Consider the following 10,546-nt stretch of genomic DNA (forward strand, 5'->3'; position numbering starts at 1 on the left):
TCCCCCCCCCCCCCCCAAAAAAAGAATTTTTGGCCTGGGTCCTGTCTTCTAGGAGCAAATACTTTCATTCAACAAACATTTATGAAGTCAGTCTGTTAAACACCTACCCTCCCGTTGAGGAGACCAGCTATACACCTGTATCTGTAGCACGAGGCAGTGTGTGTGGGGACACTAAGGATAAAGGACTTGGGGTGGGGGAAGGGCAGGTAAACAGAGATGATCTTCCAAGTTATGGCAACCACCTGGCGGCCAAGTTTAGTTTCTCTCCTCATTTGGAATGCAATTGCTCCAAACTCAAAGGTTACTTCCTCTTCCATAATGAAGCCAGTGATTCTCACACTTGAGCACACACTGGAGTAATCTGGAAGCCTTGCTAAAAAGGCTGGGTTCCACCTCCAGAGTGTCTGATTCAGCAGGNGGGGGGGGGGGTGAAGGAGGAGGGGCCTCAGAATCTGCATTTCTTAAAAGTTTCCAGTTGAAGCTGATGTTGTTGGTCCAAGGACGACACTTTGAGAACTACTGGTCTAACCCATGTTTCGGATCCACAGCTCTGAAAATCAAGATGTTCTTTGGAAGAAGTCAATAAAATATTGATATATTCACTCTGGAAAGCGAAATGCATAATTTTGTGCTAAATATTAGCTACTGTCTTATAGTAACACTCAATCTAGATTAGTATCCAGGGTTTATGCAAATCTTCAGAACGAGAAGACTGTACCCTACTTCTGAATTAGGTAGAGATGGTGATTCTTGCATTTCATTCTGAAACACCCCCATCCATCTCAGAGAGCACCAATGTTCTGCAGGAATATGTTTTCAGAAACCACTGACTAAATCATACAAAGAATAAGACTCGAAATTTTCGGCCAAGGGGCACCTGGGTGGCTCAGTGGGTTAAGTGTCCGATGTCAGCTCAGGTCATGATCTCGCGGTTCGTGAGTTTGAGCCCTGCATCAGGCTTTGTGCTGACAGCTCAGAGACTGAAGCCTGCTTCGAATTCTGTGTCTTCATCTCTCTCTACCTCTCCCTTGCTTGTGCTCTCTCTCTCTCTCTCTCTCCCAAAAATAAATCAACCATTAAAAAAATTTCTGCCAGATACCTTAAAAATGAGCATTTCTTGGCTGGGGCAATGGAATATTGACAAATCATGGCTTTGTTAGAATTGCTGCTAATCCTAGGAGAACCTTGCCATGTGCTTATTTGGTCAGCTTACAAAGGTTGAGAGTGGCAGAGATAGGACTAGAAGTCAGGCATCCTGGACCTTCAGCACTTTGTCACTGCAGTGTGGGGCTTCCACAGGCATTTCATTAATCAGCCCAAGTTGTGACTGTAGCAACATACTAGTTGCCACAGGGCATCAGTTAGTACGTTCACAGGCTTGGAGTCCAGCAGACATGGGCTTGAATTCTGCTTCCTCCACTCACTAGTTGTGTGATGTTGCCCAAATTATCTCTGAGCCTCAGATTCCTCATCTATAAAATGGACATGGTACCCATCTCAGAGGGCTGTTGAGAGAATGCAATGAGATGACATGTCATATTATAAATGCAACAAATAACATATTAGCTTGTACTTAGGGGAAGAGATAAAGGAAAAATGAGGTATGTCTGTGTTGTATACAACGGTAGACAAAACCATTGTGCTGGTTGTAGGGAAATGCCCTAGAGGTATTGTAATTACACAGGCCTGTAAAGCCCGGATGCCGGCACTCTGGGAAGGGAAATACAGAGATTCCTGGCATCTCCTGGTGATTCTTTTGCACTATCTTAATGCTGGGATTTTCCCTTTGGCTATGTGCCTGGCACTTCCTCCTGGGGCCTGACATGTGCTTGAGAATTTCAGGTGAACTGCACTTCATGGTCAAGGGAGCCCTGGTGATGATTCTAAGACACAACTTGCATTTTAGTATCACCTACATTTTAAACCACGGAACACTGGCTGGGTTGGGGGGAGGTGGTGGTGGGTCACTCTCTTAATCCAACCCAAGGAAATCCAAAAAGGCGGCAGCATGTAGTTGTCCTGTGTTCTCCAGATCAGCGGATATCAGAGAGCTATACTGCACAGCCCACATTTCCTTGGCATGCTACATTTGAGAGTCTTGAGGATTAAACCTTTTTTTCCATGTAATATTATAGTTTTTCTAAATTCTTGAAATCCTTGTATAAGGAACATAGGGACTCCTGGTCCTGTGGGATGGTTATACTCCCTAAAACTGGTGCTAACATGGGCATGCCCATGACACTTGGGTGGGCATCTCTTTTGCAAGCTTTATTTTGTTACTCTTGAATTTAGAAAGAATTATTATTGGGTGCCTGGGTGGCTCAGTCAGCTAAGTGTCTGACTTCAGCTCAGGTCATGATCTCACGGTTTGTGAGCTGGAGCCTTGCATCAGGCTCTGTACTGACAGCTCAGAGTCTGGAGCCTGCCTCGGATTCTGCTCTCTCTCTTTCTCTCTCTGCCTCTCCCCTTGTAGCACTCAGTCTCTGTTTCTCCCTCTCTCAAAAATAAACATTAAAAAAATAAAAAAATAAAAATAATTATTATTTTAAAACAAAAAGGCAAAATCACACAAAGCATGGGTAGCTCATGCAAAGACCCTCAGTATAGAGCCAGGCAGACCTGCATTGGCATCCCAGCCCTGCCATTTATTAGTTGTGTGATGACTCTAGGCAAGTCACTCGACTTATTTAAGCCTCACACTCAATCTGTAAAATGGGCATCCTGTTAGTGGTGAGGAGTTAGTGAAATAATCCATAAAGGTCTCCAGCAGAGTGCCCCGAGGAAGTCAGGACACTTGGCTGTTTACTCTCCCCGAGACCCACGCATAGCACTTACTACCACTGCAATAATATAGTTACTGCTCTATGTTTGTCTTCCCTGCCACAATGAGCTCTCTAAGAGCAGGGATCATGTCTTTCTTACTCCACATTATACCCCCATAGTCTAGCATAAACTCTCTGGCCTCGAGGGATTTTATTAATTATTAGAGGAATCAGTGAATGTACAGAAATCATCAATCTTCACGTCCCAGTAAAATGACCCCTAGGAGGTTGTCCAAATTCTTTCCAATGTCTTGAAATTCCTTATTTGATGGAAGTGGGCCACCAGCGGGCAGTTGGTAATCTCTTGGTTAAAATGATATTTTAACCTGATCATTATTTTTTTAACCCAAAAATTTGTTGCACACAATTTACCTGGGCAACCGTAAGACACCAGTACAGTATAATCTTTTGTTTTCCTCCTCACAGATTTTAAAACCCTTTGGCAAGTACTTTTAAACACTGTGGTTGCTTTTCATCTTTAAAGTAGCACCAAAGTTAGTTAATCCAAAAAAATCCGGATAACCCAGGCATCAATGTGGTTGACTGTCCCAGCTGACTATTAAACTTGACACAAAGTTTGCTCTGCAACTTTCAATTATGTGGTATAATATGAATTCAATTGTTTATTGAATTCATTACCATTTAATGAATGAACAGCTTTAAAAAAAAAGTTTACAGTCCTAAGAGAAGCACCACTCACTTGCTACAGTTTAACTGATGGGCATTAAAATTGAGGAACACGCTTTTATGTACACACCACTCTCAGGCAAGAGAAAACAAACCTTTCTATCAAATGTGTATTCATTTGCAGACCCTGGTGTATAATTATTATTAGCTGACTTTTAACATTAATACTTTATACATCAGTCCCCAAAGTACTGACTTTTCACTAGTGTACCAGCAGGCAAGTCACCAGGAATGTCTACCACTCACTCCGGTAGCCTGCCAGGGGTAGGGGTGCCACTCAAGTGGTGCTAACCCCGGATAGCCCGCGGGCCTGCGGAAAGCTAGCAGGGGCCAAGGAAGTACTTACCTTGCTTCTAGACAGGCGGCAGAGTTTGCTGGGTCTAAAACTTGCTGCTGCTTCTTCTGCTGCTGCTGCTGCTGCTGCTGCTGCTGCTGCTGCTGCTACTGGAGCTTATATACCCTACTCTTACCAAGCTTTCTGATGGAAACTTAAACTAGAAACTGACTTGTTCAAGTTGCAACACTGAAAACAACTCTCAAAACCTTCTGGGGGAATTTTAAGAAGTTCCTTTTTTTTTTTCCCCATGTGTATCAATAATGCTGAGGGAACACAAGCATCAAAATCCCAGGTAATGAACTAAGAGGAAGTGACTTTTGGGTGGGGAAAAAGGAAGGAGATGGGATGTTCACTTCTTTCTGTTGACATCAGGGTCAATGGGCTTAAAGCTTGCATGCAGCAGGCAGTCTCCCTGGCTCCACACACAGAAGGAAGGCCAAGGAGAGTTCACACAGGAGGCCAGGTTCAGGTCAGAATCAAGCAATTGTAAGCTAGAGGATCCCAAAGCAAACTCCATGGTTCTCCTGAAGTCAAGGAGAATGAGCTGAAGGGCAAAGGATTTAGTATATTTGAGGTCCCCCTCTTCTACACTATTCCTTCAATATCTGGATTTCAGAAACATCCCATTACCACCCATTGTGGCTTCATACACCACACACATGCCTGTACATTTATATCAGCACAGTCCTGGGAAGATGGTAAAAATGTGTCTGTTACTAATAAAACTCAAATATGGAGGGATACAGCTCATGCTCATAGGTAATTGCTCAGACACAGGTGGAATAAAGTGAAATATCCACAGTCAGGCATATAGACAACCTATACCACACTCAAGGCACACCCCCTTGGTCTCCCAGACTGTAACCTCACACTCCTATGCACACAAAACCATAGAGCCCTAGGAGCTCTATACCGATGCGCAGAATTAGCAGAATTAGCTAGAAATTCCTAGAGGAATTATTAAGAGGAGTGAAGGTGAACACAGTGTTAGACACCCCCACCCCTTCTGCACAAGAGCTGCAACATAAACACTAGCACGAACACTTACACCAAGTACAAGCCCGCAGATGCACGCCGATAAATGCAGGCCATCCCCAGAGTCCCCGAGAGAGGGCGCTGCTGCGAGGCAGTGTCCTAGCCGAGCCCCGGACCCAGGAGCGCACTCTCAGCCGCGAAGTCTCCATTTTGGAGCCCGGTCCCCAAGTCCCCGCCGCCGGGGAACTTCCTGGGCCCCGGCAGGGTTTCAGGTGGGCGCAGCTTCCCATACTAACTTTCCTTGCAGTTTCTGCGCGGGGAAAACTGGAGACCCAGGCGAGAGCTGCGGAGCTTCCCAACCGCACACTTCCTCCCTCGTTTGTCCCATCCGGGGAGGGCGGGGGCTGCTGAGCTGGCAGTCCCACTGCTTATCCGACCTGGTGCTCTGGCTTGGGCGGAGACAGTACCTCGAGCTCGGAGTGCCTTCAGCCACCTCCTCTGCCCTCTAGGCTTCAAGAGAAACAGAAGTTCTCAAGTTAAACAACAAAGCAAAATGTCCTGTATCCAAGTCATGTGTAGATATGAACAAAGTAAGTTGCATTGTATTTGGTTGTATGATACTGTGTGTGTGTGTGTGTGTGCGCGTGTGTGCGTGTGTGTGTGTACGCGCGTGCGCACGCGCGAGCGTGTGTCCGAGTGCGCTCCTGCTTGTTACCACGGACATCTATGACGAATATAGAGGGACGGTGATGGGGACAGGATGTTTGATTTTTGTTGTTATATGATACACATACAGTCACACACACATGCATATATTAAAATACGTACTGACTTGGGGGGAGTTCTTTCTGTAAAAATGTATTTATGACTCCCAACAAGCTATCAAAGATTGCTTAACAGAAAACTTAATATAAAGTCGACAGAAATAGTTTCACGGACTCGTTTACAGTGGGAGCATCCCCACAGGTGAGCCCCTCTGTGGCCTTCCATAAATACATACATACATAAAGTAAGACAAGTGAGACGAAACCATTTTACCCATGTGTTCATAAAAGCAGCCTCAGAATTTAAAAAAAAAAAACAACTGATTTGAACATAAGATCTACGTAAAAATAATGTGCTAGTTGTGCAAAAGCACGTTCAAGACAAACCTCGCTCCCCTCTTCCACTCAGATTGTGGCCCCAGGACCAGTCCTGTGTGAAAAGTGTGTAGGGCCAACCACTCCAAGGACAAGTAGTAGGTGTTTAAGATTTAGGTGTCTAAGTAGTAGGTGCCTGAATTCCAGCACCTGTGTGCACCTTACTTAACTTCTCTAAGCCTCAGTTCCCACATCTGTAAAATGGGATTAATCCTAGTACCTGATTTTAGGTATGTTGTGAAGCTAAGTGAGGTGAGACGTAATGTACTTAGCACAGCATCCTGGCTAAGTGCTTAATGAGTGGCCGGTTTATATATTTATTTATCCTGCTTGTCCCAGGAAGACTTTTGGTAGCTGGCTAGGGGACATTGAAGATGGAAGATGAGTGACAAAATTAGTGGGAGGAGCCCAAGATAGAGCCCGTACTAGTCCTCATGCCATGGAACCCCATGGCTGGAGCTGAGCACTGATTTGGCCCTGAGCAGCCAGATAACCAGGATGAGAAGGAAGAGCCTACACTTGCTCCCTCTGGGCCCCATAGGTCTGACACTTTTGATGATCCTGTTTGCCCACGGAGAAGTACTTCTCGTACTTTATCCGCAGATAATAAAGAATTCAGGTTCTCAGGCGCCACCTTCTGAGATTGTTATTCAGTAGATCTGAGGTGGGGCCCAGGAATCTGCATTTTAGCGAGCTTGCAAGTGACTCTGATGTGGGGACCGTGGCCTGCACTTTGAGGCACTGCACAACCCCTGTGCTCCACTGCCCAGAGAGATACCCTTGGCCTTCCGTGTCTCTGGACACTCCCAAGGCCAGATGGCACCCTGGTAACATCAGCCAAATGCCCAAATGCCCATCGTTCTGATTTCACAAAAGAAGTTTATCACCTTGTCCCCCGTCACGGTCCAGAGTCTGCCCCAAGCAAATTGAACCGCAGCCTGTGAGCTCCCTCAGCGTCTCCTATGGGAAAGTAAGGTCTGTGGACACACAGCAGGCAGGCAGGGCTGTAGGATGGAGAGGAACCCCCTAGAAACTGAAAATAACGTGAAGTGTTTTTTGACCACAAAACCTTTTTTTTAAAAGATGAATGCTCTGAGCTTTCTAACACAAATTTCAAATAAAGGGGAACCTTGTATACTCTTTACAATTAAAATGTTAAAAAAATTACACAAGCGATACATGCTGGCATGCTACTATAAAAACTTCAAATAATACAAATACATATAAACTAAAAAGTTGGAGCCCTGATTCACTTAGCAGTTAGAGGTCACCATTGCCAACATTTTCATCTACTCCTGACTCTTTTCTATGTATTTATATCTATCTGGTTATATAAATGGGGTCAGACTATACATATTCTTCTGTAAATTGCTGTTGTCTCACAATAGTCTGTTTTGTGTCTAGTGGTTTCTTATATCGTGCTAGAGGTCATCTAGAATATTGTCTGGATCAGTTAGGGTGCTTTGGGCTTTACTCTCCAGCTAGCTTCTCTGGGTCTCCCAAAATAACTCTGCAGTTCTAGGCATTAATCCACACAGGACAGCATCTAGGATAATAAAGGATCGTTTTCTCCTGGTGTGTCTCTCTTTGGAGCAAAGAATTTGTGCTGTAAGTCCTCATATTCTCCTCATCTCCCTGGTCACCTATAAACTGACCATTGAGAAAGAAAGTGGACTTACAATGAAAGTGAGGTTTTAGACAAGTCTGTTTTTCCCTGAGCTGCCGAGAGGATCAAGATCCCAGAGGAATGGATACTCCACCTAGGTGGGAACCACGTAGGCAACTGAGAGTTGAATATAAGTGGTTAAGGCTGTCAGTGAAGTGAAGAAGTATGACAGCTAATTTCACACAAGACCCAGTGTTCTTCCCCCAAATGATTAGCTGCTTTTGAAGATAAACTTCTAGTTTAAGGGTATGGGAAGTCGCTCCCACTTGCATGAGGGCTGTGTGCTTTTTTTCCCACCTTTATTATTATTTTTTTAACTTATTTTTAAATTTTAAATCCAAATTAGTTAGCATATAGTGCAACAATGATTTTGGGAGTAGATTCCTTAATGCCCCTTACCCGTTTAGCCCATCCCCCCTCCCACAACGCCTCCAGTAACCCTCTGGTTGCTCTCTATATTTAAGAGTCTCTTCTGTTTTGTTCCCCTCCATATTTTTATATTATTTTTGCTTCCTTTCCCTTATGTTCATCTGTTTTGTATCTTAAAGTCCTCATATGAGTGAAGTCATATGATATTTGTCTTTCTCTGACTAATTTCACTTAGCATAATACCCTCTAGTTCCATCCATGTAATTGCAAATGGCAAGATTCCATTCTTTTTGATTGCCGAGTAATACTCCATTGTAAATATACACCACATCTTCTTTATCCGTTCATCCCTCAATGGACATTTGGGCTCTTTCCATACTTTGGCTATTGTCGATAGTGCTGCTGTAAACATTGGGGTGCACGTGCTCCTTCGGAATAGCATACCTGTGGGATGTGTGCTTTTAAGAAAAAAGATTGGAGGTTCTATGGCTAAAAATTTAACTGAATAATCTGAGTGGTATGATTATAGATGATTTTTGTCTTCTTTTTGATTTCCTAAGTTTTCCAAAATGCGTATAATGAACTTGTATTACTTCTCTAATCAGAAAAAGTGTCATTGAAAAAAGATATGAATGAAGCATGCAAAAAAGGCAGAATATGGCATGGTTAGGAATTTGCTTTGTAGAACCAGACAGTGCTAGGTTAGATCGTGGTCCATATTTATTACACGTAATTGAATGTGCTCTTGAGATGCGAGTTGCCCTGTCACCGCTGAAGTGCTAGACTTTCAGGGTGGCCGTGGAGAGGCCTCCGTCGCAGGTGTCATGTTTCCTGGAGGCAGAAGGCAGCCCAAAGTGATCTCGTTCAAGTTTTCTTTATTTTATTTTATTTTTTTATTAAAAAAATTTTTTTAACGTTTATTTATTTTTGAGAGACAGACAGACCATGAGCAGGGGAAGGCAGAGAGAGGAAGACACAGAATCTGAAACAGGCTCCAGGCTCTGAGCTGTCAGCCCAGAGGCCGACGCGGGGCTTGAACTCAGGTATGGCAAGATGATGACCTGAGCCAAAGTCTGCCGCATAACTGACTGAGCCACCCAGGCACCCCTGGTTCAAGTTTTCAGGTGTCATTCAAGTATATTTTTGTTTTAATGCTTTGTAAGAGATCCCTAAAGCCAGCTTCTTTTTTAAAGGGGCTGAGCTGTCTTCACCCACCTCCTCCCCTTCAAAAGTGAGTCCTGTCACATTTCTACAAAGTTATCCTTCCATCTGGGCCTGTGCTCTGAAGGCAATGGGTGTCAGATGTCGTCACTGCCGAAGTCCGTCGCCCAAGTGGCCATCTTTGCCTGCTAGACTGGACGGACTGCACAGTAATGCAGGTGCTCCACTTTGTCATTGATGTGTTCATTTGCATATGGAAATCTTTTTCTCTTCCTTTCTAAGTGCAACTTTGTGTTAATCCCAGTGAAAGGAATGGGTGTGCAGACCGGAAGTGGGTGTGCCCTGGGCTGTAGGATTGCCGAGGTGTCTAAATACTTATGTTAGAAAGCTGCGGGAACAGTTGGTCTGGTACTGCTGTCACCTGAGATGGATAGAGCAAGACAAGGTGGGACCAAGATGGAGAAGGCAAGCCTCTGGCATGAAGCACTACCATCTACTGTGTCATTCCAGATCAACTCACACCAAAAGACAATTATTGCATATCAACTGGCCACTCCTGCATTTGTAGGGTAAATTGTTAATGTTTATTCATTTTGAGAGAGAGACAGACAGAGTGTGAGTGGGAGAGGGGGAGAGAGAGGAACAGACACAGAATCGGAAGCAGGCTCTAGGCTCTGAGCTGTCAGCACAGAGCCTGACGTGGGGCTGGAACTCATGAGCCATGAGATCATGACCTAGCTGAATTTGGACGCTCAACCCGCTGAGCCACCCAGGCGCTCCCTGTAGGGTAAATTGTTAAATCATTATTCAATAAAGTATATCCCTGCTGCTAGAATTCTTGGGAGCATAAAATTCTGTAGACAAGAAGTAGCTTGACCAAAGACCTGAGATTTGAAGCATCTTCCACTGTGACTGTTGATCTGGGACTCATATTTGAGCATATGTTCATTTCTCTGTTCATTGGGAATTTATACTCTTCTGGGCTTTTATTGTATCTTGCTCTGGAAATCTGCCCTGGAAGGTAGCTATTGACTCTGGTCTCCTGCCCTGTCATTTTCTCTCCAACTTTTGGCTTTAAAATATCCTATTTATTGATCTACCTTTATTGATTTTTGTTGGTACTTTAAAAAATAACTTATGCCCCTGGTTAAAAAGAAAATCAAATAGTCAAAGTTTGTTAAATATCTCTGTCTTCTTTAGGTGCCTCCTGGACTCCCCAGTGTGAAAACTTTATACCACAGATCCAAGACAGGCTGTCCAAACTTACCTGTTACATTTGGTAGTGATCTTCCAGTCATTATACAAGAATATGTAACAACCAAATAGGAACAATTTTATTTATTTTTTCCTTTTTTTAAATGTTTTTTATTTTTGAGAGAGAGAGTCAGAG

The 10,546-nt window shown here is 44.0% G+C and overlaps 1 protein-coding gene across 1 annotated transcript in view; it reads right to left on the reverse strand.

Annotated features, from left to right (window-relative positions):
• The window catches only part of IL12B (interleukin 12B), a 19,030-nt gene extending 15,096 nt beyond the window's left edge, over nucleotides 1-3,934 (reverse strand). The window contains exon 1 of the mRNA XM_077780759.1: nucleotides 3,856-3,934. The gene's annotated coding sequence lies outside the window, so the exon portion shown is untranslated. The remainder of the gene's footprint in view (nucleotides 1-3,855) is intronic.
• Between the last annotated feature and the right edge of the window lie 6,612 nt (nucleotides 3,935-10,546).

Source organism: Crocuta crocuta, unplaced genomic scaffold, assembly GCF_008692635.1.
Source record: "Crocuta crocuta isolate KB4526 unplaced genomic scaffold, BGI_CrCroc_1.0 scaffold343, whole genome shotgun sequence".
Taxonomy (NCBI): Eukaryota; Metazoa; Chordata; class Mammalia; order Carnivora; family Hyaenidae; genus Crocuta; species Crocuta crocuta.